This window comes from Schistocerca serialis, chromosome 4, assembly GCF_023864345.2.
Source record: "Schistocerca serialis cubense isolate TAMUIC-IGC-003099 chromosome 4, iqSchSeri2.2, whole genome shotgun sequence".
In the NCBI taxonomy this organism is placed as follows: Eukaryota; Metazoa; Arthropoda; class Insecta; order Orthoptera; family Acrididae; genus Schistocerca; species Schistocerca serialis.
This window is the reverse complement of record NC_064641.1, coordinates 424,918,753-424,941,604: the sequence shown is the minus strand read 5'-3', so window position 1 is coordinate 424,941,604 and position 22,852 is coordinate 424,918,753.

Sequence of the window (22,852 nt, the reverse complement as noted above, 5' to 3'; positions counted from 1 at the left end):
GGGAAGTGGCGGTGCGGTCCCCTACGGCACTGCGTAGGATCCTACGGTCTTGGCGTGCATCCGTGCGTCGCTGCGGTCCGGTCCCAGGTCGACGGGCACGTGCACCTTCCGCCGACCACTGGCGACAACATCGATGTACTGTGGAGACCTCACGCCCCACGTGTTGAGCAATTCGGCGGTACGTCCACCCGGCCTCCCGCATGCCCACTATACGCCCTCGCTCAAAGTCCGTCTACTGCACATACGGTTCACGTCCACGCTGTCGCGGCATGCTACCAGTGTTAAAGACTGCGATGGAGCTCCGTATGCCACGGCAAACTGGCTGACACTGACGGCGGCGGTGCACAAATGCTGCGCAGCTAGCGCCATTCGACGGCCAACACCGCGGTTCCTGGTGTGTCCGCTGTGCCGTGCGTGTGATCATTGCTTGTACAGCCCTCTCGCAGTGTCCGGAGCAAGTATGGTGGGTCTGACACACCGGTGTCAATGTGTTCTATTTTCCATTTCCAGGAGTGTAGTTCCAGGCAAATACCGGTATGGTTCCTTTCAAAGTGTACGGCCGACTTTCTTCCCCGTCCTTCCCTAATCCGATGAGTCCGATGACCTCGCTGTCCGGTCTCCTTCCCCAAACCAAATCAAACAATACGTTGAGAATGTGGGTTTCGCGGGAGGCGTGCCAGAGAAAATCCCTGCAGTCGGGCTATCCTCTGTGTCCTCAGTGGCTCAGATGGATAGAGCGTCTGCCATGTAAGCAGGAGATCCCAGGTTCGCGTCCCGGTCGGAGCACACATTTTCATCTGTCCCCGTTGACGTATGTCAACGCCTGTAAGCCGCTAAGACTGTTCATTTCATTGTAATTTCATTCTAACAAGCCGCATGGTCACTGAACATGGACATGTCCGAAGGAACAGATACCATCTTAGTATATAAAAAGAGGCACTACCAATAAGCAGACACTCACTGGTTTCAGAGACCGAGCTCTATTCACTGTCCAAACAAATACAGTAAAAGTGGAATTAAATTGATTATGTAAGCATCTTTTCACATCACATCCTAGTTTTCTTTGTTAATCGAAATACATCAACAAAAAATGAATTACATGAACGAGGGAACTGTGTCGTGTTAGTAGAGCAAATACGAACCCCAGAACAGAAAAACGTTCTAAATTTCCTTTCTGACGCTATGTTATTCATATAAGCACTGTAATTTTTTGTGTTCGAAACAGATGGGGCGTACGCACGACAGAAATAATGAACAAGAAGCAATCATATACTAAAATCTGATAATATTTTGGACTATTTAAGATGGTGGCAGATCTCGTCCAGTCTGACTTCATAACAACTTACAGCGTAAGTCTATGGCACCATCTCCCTTCTCTTCTTAATTCCATAGTAGTTCCGGCGATCACTGGCCTGGCGCTGAAACGGCGAAGGGTATCACACGAATAAGATAAAACAACACTGAAAATTGAATAACGCTCGTTGCATCTAGTCTAACGTGCCACACTGTCGAAATGCACCATAATTTAATGTTGTGAATATTTATTTTTATTGACAGTGGACGGCTGGCTGAATATAGATGCATACATGGAAATAGTATTAGACAGTAAATAACAATACTCGTTTTGCATAATACATTAAATTTCATCTGTACACACGAAGTCATTACAATACAAGATAAGCAACTTTGTCAGAGAAAGAAAAAAAGGATGAAGAAAAAACAGAAAGGTACGTGAGACATCATTAATGCTTTTGCATATTTGCCGTGGGAATCAAACTAAACGATATGACTGTGTATAACGTGTACAAGCCACCTTCAGAAAAATGGGAACAACCTGTTTTACCTAACCCACAACACCCTGCAGTCATGATTGGCGATTTTAACTCCCACCACCCCAGATGGGGCTATCAGTCTTGCGACAAAGAAGGACTCATGCTGGCAGACTGGGCAGATATAAATAATTATACATTAATATACGATGCAAAAGATACCCCCACCTTCTGTTCAGGAGTGTGGGGCACAACATCAACGCCCGATCTTTGTTTTGTCTCATCTGGAGAAACTGGAATAGCACTTCCGTCCAAGAGAACTGTACTGAGCCGTATTCCTCGGAGCCAACACAGACCAGTTATTATGGACCTTGGGATACAAATACCAGTAATAAAGAGCCCCCCTATAGCCCGCTGGAACCTCAGGAAGGCTAACTGGGTTAAGTTTAAAGATACCATTGAAAATAATGTAAACAGAATTCCCCCAATTCCAGAAAATTACGACAGATTTACGAAGTTAATTATTAAAGCGGCACATAACTCAATACCAAGAGGAGCGCGGAAAGAATACATCCCATGCTGGACAAAGGAGTGCGAACAACTACTCGATGAATATAACAAAACAGAGAATCCAGAACTAGGAGAACAGCTCATAAGAGCTATGGACGAGGAACGCAAACAGAGATGGCAAAAGCGGATGGAACAAATGGACTTTATGCACTCCTCACAGAAGAGCTGGAGTCTACTGAGGAAACTTGGCGGAGCACAATTCAAGGGACGGAACATCAATAATAAAATGACCCCTAACAAGATATGCTCTTGTATACTACAAACATCCAGAATCCATGCCTCCGCCTCGAAGAAAAAAGAACTGCACCAACTGATGAACGAAGAGCTAGATGCAAGCGAGGAGGAAGCAGGTTTAGCGAACTGGGTAACACAAGAAGAGATAAATATAGCACTAAAGAAAATGTCACCTGGTAAAGCAGCTGGCTGTGACGGCCTTCTTCCAGAATTCTTGAAGAACCTCGGGCCAAAGGGAAGAGCATGGCAGTCTTCTCTTTTCTCTAATATCATAGATACCAGCCGGTTACCAAAGCAATGGAAAAACGCACAAGTCATAGCCATCCAGAAACCAGGGAAAACAGGAGAGAATGCTAAAGATTATAGACCGACATCTTTATTGTGCACCACTTACAAGCTGTTTGATCGAGTCATCCTAGGCAGAATAGAAAGTAAAATAGAAGCTGCTCTTCCCCCAGAGCAAGGCGGTTTTCGAAAAGGAAGAGATTGTTGCGACCAAGTTCTCGCCCTAACCACTTTCATTGAAAGAGGTTACCAAAACAAAAAGAAAACGGGCATGGTATTATTAGATCTCACCTCAGCATACGACACCGTATGGACAAAAGCGATACTGTATAAACTGTCAAAAGTCATGAAATGCAAGAAGATCATAGATCTAGTCAGAAATATGTTGATAAACAGGAGATTCAAGGTATCTCTGAATGGGAAAACAAGCAGCTACAGGACACTACAAAATGGTCTCCCCCAAGGGTCTGTGCTGGCTCCATGCCTTTTCAATTTATACATAGCGGACATCCCAAACCTGGAATCTCGTTCTTTTATGTATGCAGATGACATCGCTATCGCGGCTCACGCCAACACTTTCGAAGAACTGGAAGAAATTTTAAACAGGGATCTGGAACGACTACAACAATATTATGACAACTGGCACCTCAAAGTAAATCCGACTAAATCCGTGGCATCAATAATGCACTTGTGTAACAAAGATGCAAATCGTGAGCTAAAAGTGCAAATAAAAGGTAAATTGTTGAAAAACGATAGAACGCCAAAATATCTGGGTGTTAAGCTAGATCGCACTCTCACATATAAGAGCCACCTGTACGAAGTCGCCCAAAAAATGAAAACAAGAAACAACATCATAATGAAACTGGCAGGAACAACGTGGGGATGTTCCACTGAAACTCTACGCACATCAGCACTGGCACTTCTGTATAGTGTAGCGGAATATTGCGCACCCGTCTGGGCCCGCAGTAGGCATGTCAGATATATTGATGTGCAACTTAACGAGACAATGAGGCTCATAACAGGAACAGTAAGACCCACCCCGAAACCTTGGCTGCCCGTCCTTGCCAATATCGAACCACCCTCGATTAGACGTGAAAGAGCAATCCAGAGGTACAAAGAAAAGTTCAGGGACCTACCTCCTCCCCCTGACAGGTTGATGTCAAGAAATCCCTTCTGGAAAGAACTCAAACAACAGATTGATATCGATAACCTGTGGAAACAGCAATGGCAGGAAAGCAAAGTGAATAACAGTTTCCTTATTCAGGACCCATCTCAACGAATTCCAGGCTTCCAACTCCAACGTAGAGTGTGGGTAACTCTAAATCGTCTGCGGACAGGTGTTGGTCGGTGCGGATATTTGTTGAAAAAGTGGGGTTTCTCCCAGGACCCCAATTGTGAGTGCGGAGAGAGTCAAACCATGCAGCATATAGTTGAGTGCGACGTACACGGACTTAAGGGAGGAAATCTGATGGACATACATGTGATAAGTGACCAAGCACTTTTGTGGCTGTAAACCCTGAAAATTTTATTGTAAATCATTGTTAATGTTAATTTAAATTTTTATGTTGATGTTTGTAAGTGTATCACGCTTTGCCTGTAGCTGAACGAGAAATAATTGCATATTTCTTGAAGATTAGTAACATAAGAACAGATGTATGTAGAACAACATAGGTCAAATAAGCCCCTTACACTCCGATCAGTTAGGAAAGGTGCTGGAAATGTAATTGCTATGAGAACAAATGGATACACTCTTAGTAATGAAATATGAAACGAAATGTAAGGTCACTAATGTAGGATATTTAATAAAAATAAATTATAAGGCAACAAAAAAACCTCTCACAGTCACCTCTTACAAATCAAAAACGAAAAGCTTACCAAAAAATGCCTTGCTCTACAAACCGACTGAAATGAGAAATGGATGAATGAGCTGAATGAACTTCATCATCCAGCATAAAGGTGTAGATACACTGGATGATGCATTTGGTGAACTACACATAAAGCTTCAACAGGAAACAATGTATAGTTCTACAGAATGTAACAGTAATGTATCATTTTCGCTTTTCCATACTACCGTTTGACGCTGAAACAACTAAGTAATTTTAAACAACAGTAAATTAACGTGAAACCTATACACACGGAAAACATACGGGATATTACTAAATTCCCATTGAAAACTACTCGGACATGTATACGGTGCTAGGTCGATAGAAACAGTTTCCTAGTCACATGAATAAACATGAATACGAACGATGCGCTCAGCTCTGATTCAGCTACTAAGTAACAAACAAGGAGTAATTTACTAGACTTTATTAATGTAAATAATAAGCTAATTTGACAAAAGTACAGTGATGTAACTACGATTACAGTAATAATGGAGTGGCATGTGAGGCATCGGTGTCTGAAGGTACGGTGACTGAGTAAAGTTAGATAGGAATGTTACATGTATTATGCATACTTTAAACACGACATTGTTGGTGCAGTTTTTAGTTACAGATGCAGTAAACATCAAATACACAGTAAAAGACATTCACTGCTTACCTGAAAGACACGGAAAATTTGAATAATTTATTTGTCTTTATGGTGCACCGAAATCTTGTATGTCTTCAAGTGGCTTCCGTACAAGTCATAATATACTTTGTAAAAGTTTGTTTGCGGAATTTTCTAATATCGTGTACTGTCGGCAAAATTGTCTACAGATATATCTGAGTTGCCGACGTTGTACAGTTAAAAGTTAGTTTTCATAACTACCTAAATTGTTCTCTTGCCACGATACAAGGAATTGATCGTTATATATCAGACACATTCCGTTCATCACTGAAGTTTGTAAGAATCTGTGACACAATTATCAGTGAAATTAAAAAACGGAGCTCACAAGTAATTAGGAGCGCACCCTTCAATGTAGTAAAGCAGTCAACGATTCAAATTCACTGCAGCTCATCTACATCGCTGTTATTCTCTGTATCTATCAACACAAGAGATATGCCGTGCCACCAGCACCTTGCTACAGTTCCAGGAAGACGTTCTGTGTGGAGCGTCTTGTTCAGAAGCACTTGATCCCACAGAACGGGTCGGCTTTAGCTCGGCTCAGCCTCACACGTGCAACAGCGAGCGATGTTCAAAGGAAACGGCCGCCGGCTCAGATAAACAGTCAACAGAGGGAATCCTGTTTGCGCGCACCGGGCGGCAGGTGCTGCTTGTTTCCAGTTGTGACAAGGTTAACTGAGGGGAATCAAAACGAAAGGCCACACGGGAGAACATTAGGGTTCACACGGACAGAGTGGCGGGTAGACAGGAACTCAACAGTGGTCCTGTTTGGCGAGGAAATAAATCAGTTCCCTTAGATCAAGTAGTAAAGTCCTTTACATGCTATAGCGGCAGCTTGGTTGTAAAAAGAGGTGACTGGGTGGACACACTACAGGGATGTTCTATTATGCTATTCTATTGTTCTGTTTGCATCTTTTGGTAGTACATATTTTCTCAGACGTCACCAGAAGAAGAAACGTAGCGTCAAAAAGAAGTCACGAAATGTTCTGATTTTCGGTGCTCTGACAAGCGGTCATTAGTCTACAAAGTTTAAGGATTGTAAAACATTTAAACATCGTTATTTGCTGACTGTTCACATACGTTTCATGTTACAGCGAAAAATGTTCCTGTGGTCCATAAGGAGCACTACAGTGGAGAGCTGGTAATGCTCGCTTCTTTGGCGTTTTCGATCAGTCCTGAGGTTGAAAACGCACACAGTATAACGCACTGGGCACTCACTACTAGCGTGTTGCCTGCATGCATTTGCAGCCTGATGACTGGTTGAAAACTCGAGAGATTGATCATCAAAAGCTGCCCTCAGCACCGAAAACGTTCCGCCACAGGGTTATGTTCAGTAACGGAAGTAAAAAATTAACTATTTTGCAATACAAGATAAGGGATCATGTTATAATACAGAAAGAGATAATCAAATAATTATCTTTCAAGTCTACTTTTTTCTCTCTGGCTGGAATTTTATGTTATTATGTGAATGGCCATGACGTAATTATTAAGCTGTGCATGTACTTTTAAGCAACTGTCGTGTATAAAATAATAGTGTACCGGGCACCAGATGCCATGGAATGGCGTCAGTGACTTTTCACTTCATTGAAACAAATTTGCATCCACTCAAACAAAAATTATAATTAAGTTATTAATGGTTGTAGTGGCGGTAGCTTGTTCTGAATGGAAAGAAAGAAATATCTGTATCTAGGTTTAATCTAAAAGAAGAACAATTTGCTCTTAAAGATAGAGGGCACTTCTCAAAGATGGAAAAAATGGACAATTTTTTATTACTTCATTAAATCATGTAGCCTTTGCTGAATACATTGATATCTACTTTATTGAGCTTAGAATAAAAATGACCGCTATATACTAAATTTTAGACTAGTTGTCGCGTACACTGCCACGTCCTCATGATGTAAATCATAGAAAGTCGTTAGTATTTCGCAGAACCAATGGAAAATTTTTGCTTCCAGCGGCTCTGTTTGACATAAATTGTGTAAGATGGTAACGCCGCTGGTTTCCATCATCTGCAAATGATCATTTATTGCTTCCTTATTTCGCTTTGATGAAGTGCGCTGCTGAAAGTCTGTTGCCTAAGTACTACAGATTCTGGACAGGCTAGTTTACAAAGAATGCAGTTTACATAGAATGCAGACCATAGTATTGAGAGAAACCTATTACGTATCATTTATTCAGGGATGATTCAAATTTCTGTATTAACATAGCTGCTTTTTGCAGTGAACTCTAAAACCTTCTTAATAGTTTGTTGTTCAGTTACTTTCCTCAGTCCACACCATCACATTGTTTATATTTCACAGCTTCCTTTAGCAAATAAGATGCTTCGATAATCAGTAACTAGCTGGAAACTTTCCCCACAGTTTTACACATAATCATGATTTAAATGTAGAGTTCTGTAGCTGGATACAGTTTTCCTAAGCAATTATATATTCATTTACGTAAAATATATGTATCTCAAAAGTCGCCTGATGCAACAAAAGGAATTTAACAGTTAGTTTTGCAGAAGTATGTGGACATAAATATAAGTAATATACACTCACCAATGGAGTACCAGATTCTGAAAGGAATGCCAAGAGAAAGCATGAAGTACTGCAGCATGTTGAGGATTACGGTTCAGTAATGTCTGAGGCACATCTTAATAAGATTCAAATCTTAGTTCACTTTTTCCAGCAAGGCGTCCTTTCCAGAATTTAGGTGCACATATATCCTTAATGTATAAAGCACTGCACTAACCATTTTCTCTTTCAGTTGTCTGCACCTATCTACTAGACCTAATCTTAAATGCAGTTTCAACTAAGTTATACGGAAATAAAGTTTTTAATTTGGAAAAAAATTCTAAAAATTGAAATAAAATATGTAATAATTTCTGTTGTGGTTATTATACTTCATATGTGGAACTAAACAGTTCTGGTTATCTCTGCCGACATGTCATACATTTCTGCTACAGATCTGGTTCCCCTGGCATGTATTTTATTGTTGTAGATGGTAAATGAATTTGTTAAAGCATTTTCGAAAATCTTGTGTACCACTTTTTTGAACATTGTTTTTCATAAATATCAGTACACCCTACCCATTGTTCAAAATACTTACAAATAGTCTAGAAAGTGTAAACAACAAAACTGTAAAAGTTATTCAAAGGAAATAGTGCCATAATGAGATGGATGCTGATTTTCACAGCATTTGGAGCCGAAAAACAACAATGCGTCCTGTAGGAGCTTGTACACAGTGATATTAAGCCGACATTAATTACATGTGCGTTACTCATGAAGGTATATCACTTAATAATAACTGAATAGGTGAATGCCTGAAATATTTTCACTTTCAATGCGGTTATGAGTGATACGGCTGAGGTTTTTGTTATTTGGGTCAGGGAAAGGATTGACCGACTCGCTGGTGGTGTGCCTGTACAATAAATGCACCACGTTCGACGGTGTGTCTGCATCTCCCTCACCGTCTCTGATGCACGCCAATACGTACTTCAGTGCTGTCGGCTGTTCACAAAGCAGGTCGTCACCTCGTCCATCTTTGTCGTCAGTCTTCACCGTGAAAAGTGGCGAGTTTTCTCATTTCTACGTGGTCAGCGAGTGACTCCATATTTAGTTATACGGTGCGACGTTGCCAGCAGTGGGTTGTTGGTGCGGTCCACTGTCTCTGGTGGGACTCAGAGGTGGAATTCGATAATTTCATGCCATTTAACAGCAGCGCAGAGTAATTTCCACCGTCAGCTCCTGTCTCTGGGGAACGCAGCTGCAAACACCGAAACTCACAGCCGTGACGAATCAACCGCTTGCGGTATTACATACATGTGCTTTTCGCAGAATTCCTTCATGTTATGCCAAGCGGTCGCAGCGGTCAGTAACGATCATATTTACTTGTGGGCGCTGCAGCCAGTCATTATCAGTTGTGTGCTATTGAACATCTGCGTTACGCGAAATTTGACACTCTTTACACTTTTGTAAGTGTGTGAGAAACTACGAAGTTCTCATACAGACAACAACGGAAACGCACCCAGGAGGAATACTGTGAAACTAGAATTCACCAGCGACCTACGTTGTACCTCTCTGCCACCGACCAACGTCTCTGGCCAAATGCACAGTGGCGCGATCGGCGGGTTTAAGGGACGGAACAAGTGCTGGAGCGTCAGTCACCCGGCTCACTCTGAAGACTGCTGGACGGTATACAGCCGAAATATCAGCCCGGTATTTTATAGAACAATCGTTGCGCTGCGAAATTATGAATATGTACACCAATTTTGTGATTTAAGAAGTTACAGAGAAGCAAGCATATGAAGCGCCATGGAAAAACCTTAAACGATAGTCTCCAGGCATCGGCGTACCCAGCGAGAGGCAGGGGGGGGGGGGGGCAGCTGCCCCCCCCCCCAGAAGATATTCGCAGTTTTTCACTAGTTTACTGTTTTGTTTAATAAGAAATGCTGCATGTTTTCTCGGATTGTACAAGTGCATTCTTGTATTTAAAATGTTTATTAAAAGCAGTTTTTCACTGGTTTACTGTTTTATTTAATAAGAAGTGCTGTATGTTGTCTCGAGTCCTTGTTTCCTGAGACTAGTATGACCTACCGCCCCCCCCCCCCCCCCCCCCAGTTCAGATCCTGGGTACGCCCTTGTCTCCAGGAATAGACGGCTGAATTTACTTCAGTTACTGGGCTATATTATAAGAGAAGCTAATTAATGTTTCAATAGACATATTGAGTGCGCTACAGCTCCCATCAATCTTCTAGGAGGGGTACATCGTATTGTTATCCAAGAAATACCAGACAACAAACATCGATTTCATCAGGCCGATAATCGTGATGAACACCTGTTGCGAAATGCGAGGTCGAGCAGCAAACCAAAGATTAAGGGACGTAGCGGAAAAAGAAGACAGGAGATTATCAAACGTGCGCGGTACCTAGCCGCAGTGCAGAGTGGTTGTAACTAAATTTTCGCTGCTTGAACAAGTGTAGACGGAGAACTATTTACCGTACAAGTAACCAACTTCATAGGAATGATATTCGGATGCTGCGCTGCACGATTTGAGTCATTAGTAGTGTTAATGTGAAGACTTGCCGTTAGGTGCCGGTACTGGTATGGTGACGTAGGACACATGCATCGGTGTGCATTACTGTTGCGGTTGCCATTGCTGAGAATGCCGGACACATTGTTCGATCTTAAAGCGGTGCACAAGTTGCGTCACGACAGCTGTTCCACTGTTGTTTAGGGCAGCAGTTGAGTAATCAATAGAGCGGTTTCAGGCTGTCGTGAATGCGGATGGTCGTCACAGTTACCAACTTCTGTAACATGGTACGAAATTGTCAAATGTTATCCTTTCAAACTCAAATTAAAATGTGTTTCATTCAATGGTCTATTCATTATTTCTGTCCCACACGGCCTTACAAAGGTTTCCACAAAACTGCATTGTTCTACGATCACTCGTTTGTCACGGGGGCCCCCTCAAGTACCGAAAGTTTAGTTATAACCACTCTGTGTAACCGACACCCGGAGTAACTACCATCACATAACAACCATCACGGATTTGGTGAAGGCTGCCGGTCTTGCTTACGAGATGAAGGCAGAGCTCACCATCTGCAGCATCGTTGACAGAACCGACTGCGGACCTTTGGTGCAGAGCCGGGTGGAGGGTGTGAATCAGAGGCTCAGACGGTTTTGCGACCGTGTTGGCTGCAGATTCCTTGACTTGCGCCATAGGGTGGTGGGGTTTCGGGTTCCGCTGAATAGGTCAGGAGTTCACTACACTCAGCTGGAGGCTACACGGGTAGCGGAGGCTGTGTGGCGTGGACTGGGCGGTTTTTTAGGTTAGAAGGCCTCGGGAAAGTGCGGGGTGGGTTGCATTCTCAAAGGGTGCATGGCAAATACAGGACGTGCTTGGATCAAGGAACAGTCGGAATTGTAAATTGTTGTAGTTGTGCTGGGAAAGTCCCTGAGCTTCAAGCGCTAATAGAAAGCACAGAAGCTGAAATCGTTATACGTACAGGAAGCTGGCTAAAGCCTGAAATAAGTTCTGCAGAAATTTTTACAAAGTCTCAGACGGTGTTCAGGAAAGATAGATTAGGCAGAATTGGTGGTGGAGTGTTTGTGCCTGTCAGTAGCGGTTTATCTTGTAGTGAAGTCGAAGTAGATTCTCCGTGCGATTTGGTATGGGTGGAGGTTATACTTAATAGCCGAACTAAGTCAATAATTGGCTCCTTCTACCGACCCCCAGACTCCAATGATACAGTTGCTTAACAGTTCAGAGAAAATTTGAGTCTCGTAACAAATAAATACCCCACTCATACGGTTATAGTTGATGGGGACTTCAACCTTCCCTCGATATGTTAAAAAATACTTGTTCAAAACCGGTGGTAGGCAGAAAACATCTTCCGAGATTGTCCTAAATGATTTCTCCGAAAATTATTTCCAGCAGTTAGTCCAAGAACCCACGCGAATTGTAAATGGTTGCGAAAACACACTTGACCTCTTAGCCACAAACAATCCAGAGCTGATAGAGAGCATCATGACTGATACAGGGATTAGTGATCACAAGGTCGTTGTAGCTAGGCTCAATATCGTTTCTTGCAAATCCACCAGAAACAAACACAAAATAATTTTATTTAAAAAAAAGCGGATAAAGTGTCACTAGAAGCCTTCCTAAGAGACAATCTCCATTCCTTCCGAACTGACTATGCAGACGTAGACGGGATGTGTCTCAAATTCTAAGACACAGTAGCAACAGCAACTAAGAGATTCATACCTCATAAATTGGTAAGAGATGGAACTGATCCCCCATGGTACACAAAACAGGTCCGAACGCTGTTGCATAGGCAACGGAAATAGCATGCGAAGTTCAGAAGAACGCGAAATCCCGAAGATTGGCTAAAATTTACAGATGCGCGAAATTTGGCACGGACTTCAATGCCAGATGCCTTTAATAGGTTCCACAACGAAACATTGTCTCGAAATTTGGTAGAAAATCCGAAGAAATTCTGGTCGTATGTAAAGCACACAAGCGGCAAGACGCAATCAATACCATCGCTGCGCAGTGCCAATGGTACTGTTACCGACGACTGTGCCGCTAAAACGGAGTTATTGAACGCAGTTTTCCGAAATTCCTTCACCAGGGAAGATGAATGGAATATTCCAGAATTTGAAACAAGAACAGCTGCTAGCACGAGTTTCTTAGAAGTAGATACCTTAGGGGTTGCGAAGCAACTCAAATCGCTTGATACGGGCAAGTCTTCAGGTCCAGATTGTATACCGATTAGGTTCCTTTCAGATTACGCTGATACAATAGCTCCATACTTAGCAATCATATACAACCGCTGGCTCACAGATAGATCTCTACCTACGGATTGGAAAATTGCGCAGGTCGCACCAGTGTTTAAGAAGGGTACTAGGAGTAATCCATCTAACTACAAACCTATATCATTGACGTCGGTTTTCAGTAGGGTTTTGGAACATATACTGTATTCAAACATTATGAATCACCTCGAAGGGAACGATCTATTGATACGTAATCAGCATGGTTTCAGAAAACATCGTTCTTGTGCAACGCAGCTAGCTCTTTATTCGCACGAGGTAATGGCCGCTATCGGCAGGGGATCTCCAGTTGATTCCGTATTTCTAGATTTCCGGAAAGCTTTTGACACCGTTCCTCACAAGCGACTTGTAATCAAGCTGCGGGCCTATGGGGTATCGTCTCAGTTGTGCGTCTGGATAGTGATTTCCTGTCAGGAAGGTCGCAATTCATAGTAATAGACGGCAAATCATCGAGTAAAACTGAAGTGATATCAGGTGTTCCCCAAGGAAGCGTCCTGGGACCTCTGCTGTTCCTGATCTATATAAATGACCTGGGTGGAAATCTGAGCAGTTATCTTAGGTTGTTCGCAGATGATGCTGTAATTTACCGTCTAGTAAGGTCATCCGAAGACCAGTATCAGTTGCAAAGCGATTTAGAAAAGATTGCGGTATGGTGTGGCAGGTGGCAGTTGACGCTAAATAACGAAAAGTGTGAGGTGATCCACATGAGTTCCAAAAGAAATCCGTTGGAATTCGATTACTCGATAAATAGTACAATTCTAGAGGCTTTCAATTCAACTAAGTGACTGGGTGTTAAAATTACGAACAACTTCAGTTGGAGAGACCACATAGATAATATTGTGGGGAAGGCGAGCCAAAGGTTGTGTTTCATTGGCAGGACACTTAGAAGATGCAACAAGTTCACTAAAGAGACACCTTACACTACACTCGCTTGTACTCTGTTAGAATATTGCTGTGCGGTGTGGGATCCTTACCAGGTGGGATTGACGGAGGACATCGAAAGGGTGCAGAAAAGGGCAGCTCGTTTTGTATTATCACGTAATAGGGGAGAGAGTGTGGCAGATATGATACGCGAGTTGGGATGGAAGTCGTTAGAGCAAAGACGTTTATCGTCGCGGCGAGATCTATTTACGTAATTTCAGTCACAAACTATCTCTTCCGAATGCAAAAATATTTTGTTGAGCCCAACCTACATAGGTAGGAATGATCATCAAAATAAAATAAGAGAAATCAGAGCTCGAACAGAAAGGTTTAGGTGTTCGTTTTTCCCACGCGCTGTTCGGGAGTGGAATGATAGAGAGATAGTATGATTGTGGTTTGATGAACCCTCTGCCATGCACTTAAATGTGAATTGCAGAGTAGTCATGTAGATGTAGATGTAAATATCTCTACACATAGGTGTCTGTAAGATCTACAGATTTTTCCTAAGCTTTGTACCGAATTTCTCACAGTTTTCTGCTCACACCTGCGTGGAAATTCTGCAACTCCTACAAATTCTCTCAACTTGACACAGTCATTTTACTAAGAGTCCAGATCAAAATCACGATCAATGGGCAACAAACTGATTCATTCGACGCAAAGCGGTCAGTCCGTCAGGCTGTCCACAATCAATAGTGCTAAATGCAGTTGCTGTCAAAGTTTACCTCAGGAAACTTAACAATTCGCTCCCACTCGTGGCTATGTGGGCAAAGAAAATTTTTTGTCGAGAATATGCAAATAATCTCAGCAAATTCGTATCGGGACAAGATCAGATATCGCACGCCAAACAGTTACTGAAAACTAACTGTGAAGCAACAGTAGCATTTCAAACAGTAACAAATACGAGGTAATGATCTTAGGGAAAGGTTTCCTGCTGGAGGAACAACAGTGATTACCCACAGCAACAAAATAAGAGGTCTGGGGCTAGATCTGGTGTCAGATCTACAAAGGATGACGACTACCATCTGGCAGAGGACGTTGAACGAAGTCAAAGACCAGCATATAGGTACATTCCGGTCGAAGTCTCGCAATTATCCAGAAACCAAAACTAGGTAACAAGTTCATTTTATCGAAAGTGTAACACGTAGCATTCATTTGCCAGTATCAATGCCCACAGTCATAATTATACTATCACCGTTTGGATACATCGTGTGCCATGAAAATATTTTCGAGGTAAAATATAGCACACTGACTTTATCCTTGGAGGAAAGTGGGATCGGATTCTTAGATAAAGACGAAAAATGTAAAGCATTACTAGTATACAACGCCCTTAAAAGCGCAAAATTCGGCCCTACCATCCTGACAAGTACTTCTAAGAGCAGTTGAGCCAGGAAGCTAAGTAGCACCCAGCATCACTGGAAAAATACACACATCAAAAAAAGTTTTGCGTCACCTCGATTCCGAGGGTTCCGGGACCTTTGCAGAAAATTTGAATAGAGATCAACATAAACATCATTTCCGCCACTTTTATTGCTCATGAAAACCACACATTACATGTTTTACCATCATACAGCGAACCCTTCAGAGGTGATGGTCCTGATTGCTGTAGACACAGGTATCTCTAATATCCAGTAGCACGTCCTCTGCATTGATGCATGCCTGTATTCGTCGTAGCATACTATCCACAAGTTCATCAAGGCACTGTTGGTCCAGATTGTCCCACTCCTTAACGGCGATTCGGCGTAGATCCCTCAGAGTGCTTGGTGGGTCATGTCGTCCATAAACAGCCCCTTTGAATCTATCCCAGGCCTGTTAAATAGGGTTCGTATCTCGAGAACATGCTGGTCGCTCTAGTCGTGCGATTTCGTTATGCTGAAGGAGGTCAATCACAAGAGGTGCACGATGGTGGCGAGAATCGTCGTCCATGAAGACGAATGCCTCGCCAATATGCTGCCGATATGCTTGCGCTGTCGAATGTCGGCTGGCTTTCACGTATCACACGAATATTATGGCGCCTTCCATGACCACCAGCGGCGTACGACGGCCCCACATGTTGCCAACTCCAAAACAGCAGGGAGCCTTCACCTTGCTGCACTCGCTGGACAGTGTGTCTAAGGAGTACAGCTTGACCGGGTTGCCTCCAAACATGTCTGCGACGATTGCCTGGTTGAATACATAAGACACTCTCCGGTGAAGAGAACGTGATGCCAATCTTGAACGGTCCATTCGGCATGCTGTTGGGCCCATCTGTACCACGCTGCATGGTATCGTTGTTGGAAAGATGGACCTCGCCATAGACGTCGGGAGTGAAGTAGCGCATCATGCAGCCTGTTGCGCACAGTTGAGTCGTAACACGACGTCCTGTGGCTGCACGAAAAGCATTATTCAACATGGTGACGTTGCTATCAGGGTTCCCCCCAACCATAATCAGTAGATAGCGCTCATCCACTGCAATAGTAGCCCATGGGCGGCTTGAGCGAGGCATGTCATCGACAGTTCCTGTCTGTCTGTATCTCCTCCACGTCCGAGAAACATCGCTTTGGTTCACTCCTTGACGCCTGGACACTTCCCTTGTTGAGAGCCCTTCCTGGCACTAAGTAACAATGCGGAAGTGATCGAACCGCAGTGTTGACCTTCAAGGCATGGTTGAATTACAGACAAGACGAGCCATGTACCTCCTTCCTGGTGGAATGGCTGGAACTGATCGGCTGTGCTCATGCATGGTTGTTTACATCTTTGGGTTGGTTTAGTGGCATCTCTAAATAGTCAAAGGAACTGCGTCTGTGATACAATATCCACAGTCAAAGTCTATCTTCAAGTGTTCTGGAAACTGGGGTGATGCAAAACTTTTTTTGATCTGTGTATATTTTGATGTTGGATGATCATAGTCATTTATATACTCTGGTGATTGATACGTATTCACACTTGCACATGCAAATAGTCAAGAAAGTAGCAGTATGCAGCTGGCTCACTCTGCTACAGTCAGTAAAGTGTTGCTTGGGTTGTTTGAATTTAATGCAACTGAAACTTCAGGATTTATTGCAAGAATTTCTGCACCATAGATATCGACAACTCTTGCCTCGTCCTTGGTTGGTTGGTTGGTTTAAGGATGAAAGGGACCAAGCTGCAGAGGTCATCGGTCTCTTTTTCCAAAATACTAAAAAATACCCACAGAGAATAAAATGTGTTCAACAGAATAGGAGACAGATGACACAGAACAAAAGAAACTTAGACAAGGACCAGACAAAACAAAAGAAGATCACACGGAGTGCGACGGTGGTTGGCAGACCATAGGAACAGAAAAAAAAAGGAAAAACCAACCACCGAAAACACATTAAAAACTGAGTTTAAAACCGTAGGCCAATGGCCAAAATCAACACAAAACAATCAAATAAAACAGAAACACTCAGATTAAATGATAAAAACCCCCTGCCCGAATAAAACGGAAAACTAAGTCAGCAATAGCAGAGTCATCTGTTAAAAGGGCAGGGTGCGAGTCAGGCAGTGGGAACGACAGCCTGAGCACAACTAAAAGTGGACAGTCTAATAAAATGTGGACCACTGTCAAAACGGAGCCGCAGTGACATAAAGGTGGGTCCTCACGTCGCAATAGGTGGCCGTGCGTCATCCATGTGTGCCCAATGCGCAGCCGGCACAGGACAACAGACTCCTTGCGAGTGACCCGCAAGGAGGACCGCCACGCATCGGTCGTCTCCGTAACAGCCCGCAGCTTATTCAGGGATGGCAGGCCACGCCACTCATCAGCCCACATCCCAAGCACCTTACGGCGCAACACCAGCTGCTGATCGCGGGCCGTGAGGCCGATCTCCAAAGCTGGGGCGTCGGTCGCCCCTTTGGCCAGACAGTCAATACGTTCGTTGCCCGGGATTCCAACGTGACCTGGAGTCCAAACAAAGGCCACCGAACGACCAGAACGGGTAATGGCGGAAACAGACTCCTGAATAGAGGATACCAGAGGAAAAGAGGGAAAGCAGCGGTCGATGGCCTGGAGGCTGCTCAGGGAGTCACTGCAGATGACGATGGACGTACCTGAGCAGGAACGCATATGCTCAAGAGCGCGCAATATAGCCACCAGCTCTGCAGTAAAAATATTGCAGCCAGCCGGCAAGGAGCGCTGTTCAACATGGTCAACGTGAGCAAAAGCGTAGGCAGTGCGACCATCAACCAGGGAACCATCAGTGTAAACAGCCTCACAGTCCGAAAATGAGGCGAGGAGCGCGAGAAAACGGCAACGAAGGGCTACAGGCGGAACCGAGTCCTTAGGTCCCTGTGCCAAGTCCAGACGGACGGACGGCCGGGGCAAACACCAGGGAGGCGTAGGTGCATGGACCCGGAAGGGAGGCAGAAGAGGGAAGGACCCCAGTTCCGACAGCAGGGACTGGACGCGGACAGCTATGGAAAGCCCAGATCTAGGTCGCCTTTCGGGCAGATGGAGGACCATGGCAGGGAAAAGCAGGCGACGATTGGGATGGCCCAGCGAGCAATGCACGTGGACAGCATAGTCAGCGAGCAGTCGATGGCGGCGAATCCGCAGCGGGGGAACCCCGGCCTCCACCAGTAGACTATCCACGGGGCTCGTACGAAAAGCGCCAGTTGCAAGCCGAACCCCACAGTCGTGTATGGGGTCTAACAACTTCAACACTGAGGGTGATGCAGACCCATAGGCCAGGCTCCCATAATCAAGCCTGGACTGCACAAGGGCGCTGTATAATCGCAACAGCGTGCAGCGATCCGCACCCCAAGATGTGTGGCTCAGGCAGCGGAGGGCGTTGAGGTGCCGCCAGCACTTTTACTTCAGCTGAGTAATATGAGGAACCCATGTGAGCCGGGCATCAAAGACGAGTCCTAAGAAGCGGCAAGTGTCCACCACTTCAAGCAGGTAGTCATCGAGGTAAAGTTCAGGATGACGGTGGACCGTCCGACGCCTGCAGAAGTGCATAACTCGAGTCTTGGCTGCAGAGAACTGAAAACCATGAGTCAGAGCCCATGATGCGGCCTTGCGAACGGCTACTTGCAGCCTGCGTTCGGCGACTCCCGTAGTCGTGGAGCTAAATGAGATGCAGAAGTCGTCGGCATACAAAGAAGGAGACACTGACGACCCCACGGCTGCAGCCAGACCATTAATGGCCACTAGAAATAAGGAGATGCTCAACACCGAGCCCTGCGGGACCCCATTTTCCTGTGTATAAGATGAACTAGAGGCGGAATCGACTTGCACCCGGGAAGAGCGGCGCAATGGCAAGGTTTGAAGAAAAGCCGGGAGCTGACCACGAAGACCCCACTCATGCAACGTAACAAGGATGTGATGCCTGCATGTGGTGTCATACGCCTTCCGCAGATCAAAAAATACAGCAACGAGATGCTGACGTCTGGCAAAGGCCATACGGATAGCAGATTCCAGCCGCACCAAATTGTCCGCTGCAGACCAGCCCCGACGGAAGCCACCCTGGGATGGAGCGAGGAGACCACGCGACTCAAGGACCCAACACAAACGCCGCCCCACCATACGTTCGAGCAATTTGCACAAAACGTTGGTGAGGGTAATGGGACGATAGCTGTCCACCGCCAGTGGGTCCGCACCGGGCTTCAAATGGGGACAATAACGCCCTCTTGCCATGGCGACGGGAACACGCCTTCGCTCCAAATGCGGTTAAATATCGCGAGAATGTGTCTCTGGAAGTCCCTGGAGAGATACTTCAGCATCTGTGCGTGGATGCAGTCTGGTCCTGGTGCTGTATCAGAGCAATCGGCGAGGGCAGCGAGGAATTCCCTCTCGCTGAAAGGAGCATTGTATTTTTCAGAACGACGCATGTGGAATGAGAAAGGCGTCCGCTCGGCTCGCTCCTTTAGAGAGCGAAAGGCGGGGGGATAAGATGGAGTCGCAGAGCTCTTAGCAAAGTGCGCGGCAAGCAGTTCAGTAATGGCGGCAGCGTCCGTGCAGACAGCGCCGTCCAAGGAGAGCCCAGGTACACCCATTGGGGTCTGGTATCCATAAATCCGCCGTATCCGGGACCACACGAGCGAGGGGGAGACACGGGAGCCCAAGGATGAGACATACCTCTCCCAGCACTCCTGCTTACGCCGGGCAATAAGACGACGGGCCAAGGCATGGAGCCTCTCAAAGGCGATGAGGGTCTCCAGAGACGGGTGCCGCCTATGACGCTGGAGAGCCCGCCTACGGTCGCGAATAGCCTCAGCAATCTCCGGCGACCACCAGGGTACAGCCTTCCTCTGAGTGAGTCCAGAAGAGCGGGCGATGGCAGCCTCGGCCGCCGAAAGGATGGATGTGGTTAAGACACGGACCACCTCGTCAATGTCACCCTGTGGGGGAGACTCAATGGTGGCAGCGGAAGTAAAAGCCGGCCAGTCAGCCCTGTGGAGAGCCCAGAAGAACGACACTGGGGCAGCGACAAATAGATGGGAAAATGGTCACTACCACACAGGTCGTCTTGCACTCGCCATTGGACAGACGGTAAGAGGCTAGGGCTGCAGATGTAAAGGTCAATGGCGGAGTATGTGCCATGCGCCACGCTAAAGTGTGTGGAGGAACCATCATTTAAAAGCGAAAGATCTAGCTGTGCTAATAAATGCTCAATGGTGGCGCCTCGACCTGTCGCCACTGACCCGCCCCACAGAGGGTTATGGGCGCTGAAGTCGCCCAATAACAAGAAAGGTGGCGGCAATTGGGCTATCAGAGCAGCCAGGACATGCTGCGCGACAGCACCATCCGGTGGAAGGTAAAGACTGCAGACGGTAACAGCCTGTGGCGTCCACACCCGAACAGCGACAGCCTCTAAAGCTGTTTGGAGAGGTACAAACTCGCTGCGAAGAGAGTTAAGGACATATATGCAGACGCCACCAGACACCCTCTCATAAGCTGCTCGGTTCTTATAATAACCCCGATACCCATGGAGGGCGGGGGTTCGCACTGCTCGAAACCAAGTTTCCTGCAGAGCAATGCAGAGGAAAGGATGAAGGCTGATAAGTTGGCGGAGCTCAGCTAGAAGAAACCGCTGCAGTTCCACTGGAGGATGGTATTGTCCATGGCTGAGAAGGCGTGAAGGGACTAGGAAGACAATTTACGCCGCTTTTTCACTCGCTGCCTCCTATTCTGAACCCGCACGAGTGACATCCATGGCGTCTGAGGGACCGGCGAGATCCAGGTCTTCAGCAGACGCCAGAATCTCGACCTCGTCCTCAGACGCTGAGCTTGTTGGTAGTGGTGGGATGGGTGCCACCGCAACGTCGTTAGCCTTGGGGACTTTCTTCTTCTTCTGTTTCTCTCGCTGTGCCTTCGGTGGGTCAGGCTGGGAGGGCCTCACTGGGTCAGTGTCAGGGACAGACGACGACCGGGAGGCCCTACGACCAGGGACCGGTGGTTGTTTGAGCCACTTGTGGCTGTCTGCTTTCGGACCGGTCGGAACTTGTGAAGGGAGATCCCCAAGGGATCCCTTCCTGGCGAGAGGAGCTGAAGAAGACTTACGCTTCTCCGGCTGGGAAGGGGGAACTGATGTCCCCAATGGTTGGGGTGGGTGTTGCTTCTGAAGTAGATGGAGCAGGAGCAACAGGAGGTTTAGTGCCCCCCACCATCAAGGGGGCAGGTGTGGGCCTTCGACTCTGAGAGCTGACTGGAGCGGATGGAACTGTAGCAGGAGTGACAGTTGCGGCATAAGAAGATGTCATGCACACTGGATGAAGCTGATCATATTTCCGCTTTGCCTCAGTGTACGTCAGGCGGTCGAGAGTCTTGATTTCCATGATCTTCCGCTCCTTCTGCAGAATGGGACAGTCCGGCGAGCAAGGCGGATGGTGCGCACCACAGTTCATACAAATTGGAGGCGGGGCAAAGGAATGATCAGGATGGGATGGTCGACTGCAATCGCGACAGACGAGGTCGGAAGCACAGTGTGAAGACATATGGCCGAACTTCCAACACTTGAAGCACCGCATCGGAGGAGGGATATAAGGCTTGACATCACAACGGTACACCATCACCTTGACCTTCTCAGGTAACGTGTCACCCTCGAAGGCCAAGATGAAGGCACCGGTGGCAACCTGACGATCCCTCGGACCCCGGTGGACGCGCCGGACGAAATGGACACCTCGTTGCTTCAAGTTGGCCCGCAGCTCGTCATCGGACTGCAAAAGGAGATCCCTGTGGAAGATAATGTCCTGGACCATATTCACTTTTATGGGGCGTGATAGTTACGGAGACATCCCCCAGCTTAGCACAAGCGAGCAAGGCCCGCGACTGGGCGGAGGATGCCGTTTTTATCAACACCGATCCGGATCGCATCTTGGACAAGCCCTCCACCTCCCCAAACTTGTCCTCTAAATGCTCTACAAAGAACTGAGGCTTCACGGATAGAAAAGATTCCCCATCAGCTCTGGTACAGACAAGATATCTGGGCGAATACGTCTCACTTTCATTCAATGCCTTTCGTTCCTCCCATGGTGTGGCGAGGAAGGGAAACGATTTGGGGTCATAAACGTTACCTTTAAAATGGGCTCTGGAACGCTTAGAGACTGCTGGTGGCTGGCCACCAGCAAGAGAAGATGTGCCACGCTTCATTGTGTGTCATCCACCCTGATGCCACCTACTCCGACCAAGGGCCCTCCCCACGGGCGCCACCCAGCCACAGCAAAAGCCACCTGGCAGAATGGTCATTGCCGGGAGTCCCGATGCCCCAGGGAGATGGGCATCTACTCCTTGGCATACGTGGGGAGAACGGCGCAGGCTTCAGTAGAGGGATCCCTGTGTTGTCAGGGGGCTACAACCAACAGGGTACATGGCGGCCCCACCACAACGGACTGGCTACCATGCTGGATGTTAGGTGACATGTGGTCCATGGTCGCCGTCAGTGCAGAAAGTGGCCCAGCACATTGCGGGGCAGAAAGTGCACACAGGAGCGTATCCATGCCCAAGAGATGTAGAGCGGGCAGGACTGCAACGCAACGACGAAGAAGCTGGCGAAAGTTCTCAACGCAAGATGGACACAATGCACCAAGTAAGGTGCCCTTCCGCAATCGGCTCGCTCTTCGGAAAATTTTTGAGATATGGAGGTCAAACCCGACAGGGGACCATCACATAAGGCCGAAACGTTTGAGACTCCTTTTAGTCGCCTCTTACGACAGGCAGGAATACCGCGGGCCTATTCTTACCCCCGGACCCGCAGGGGGGGGGGGGGGGGGGGCCTC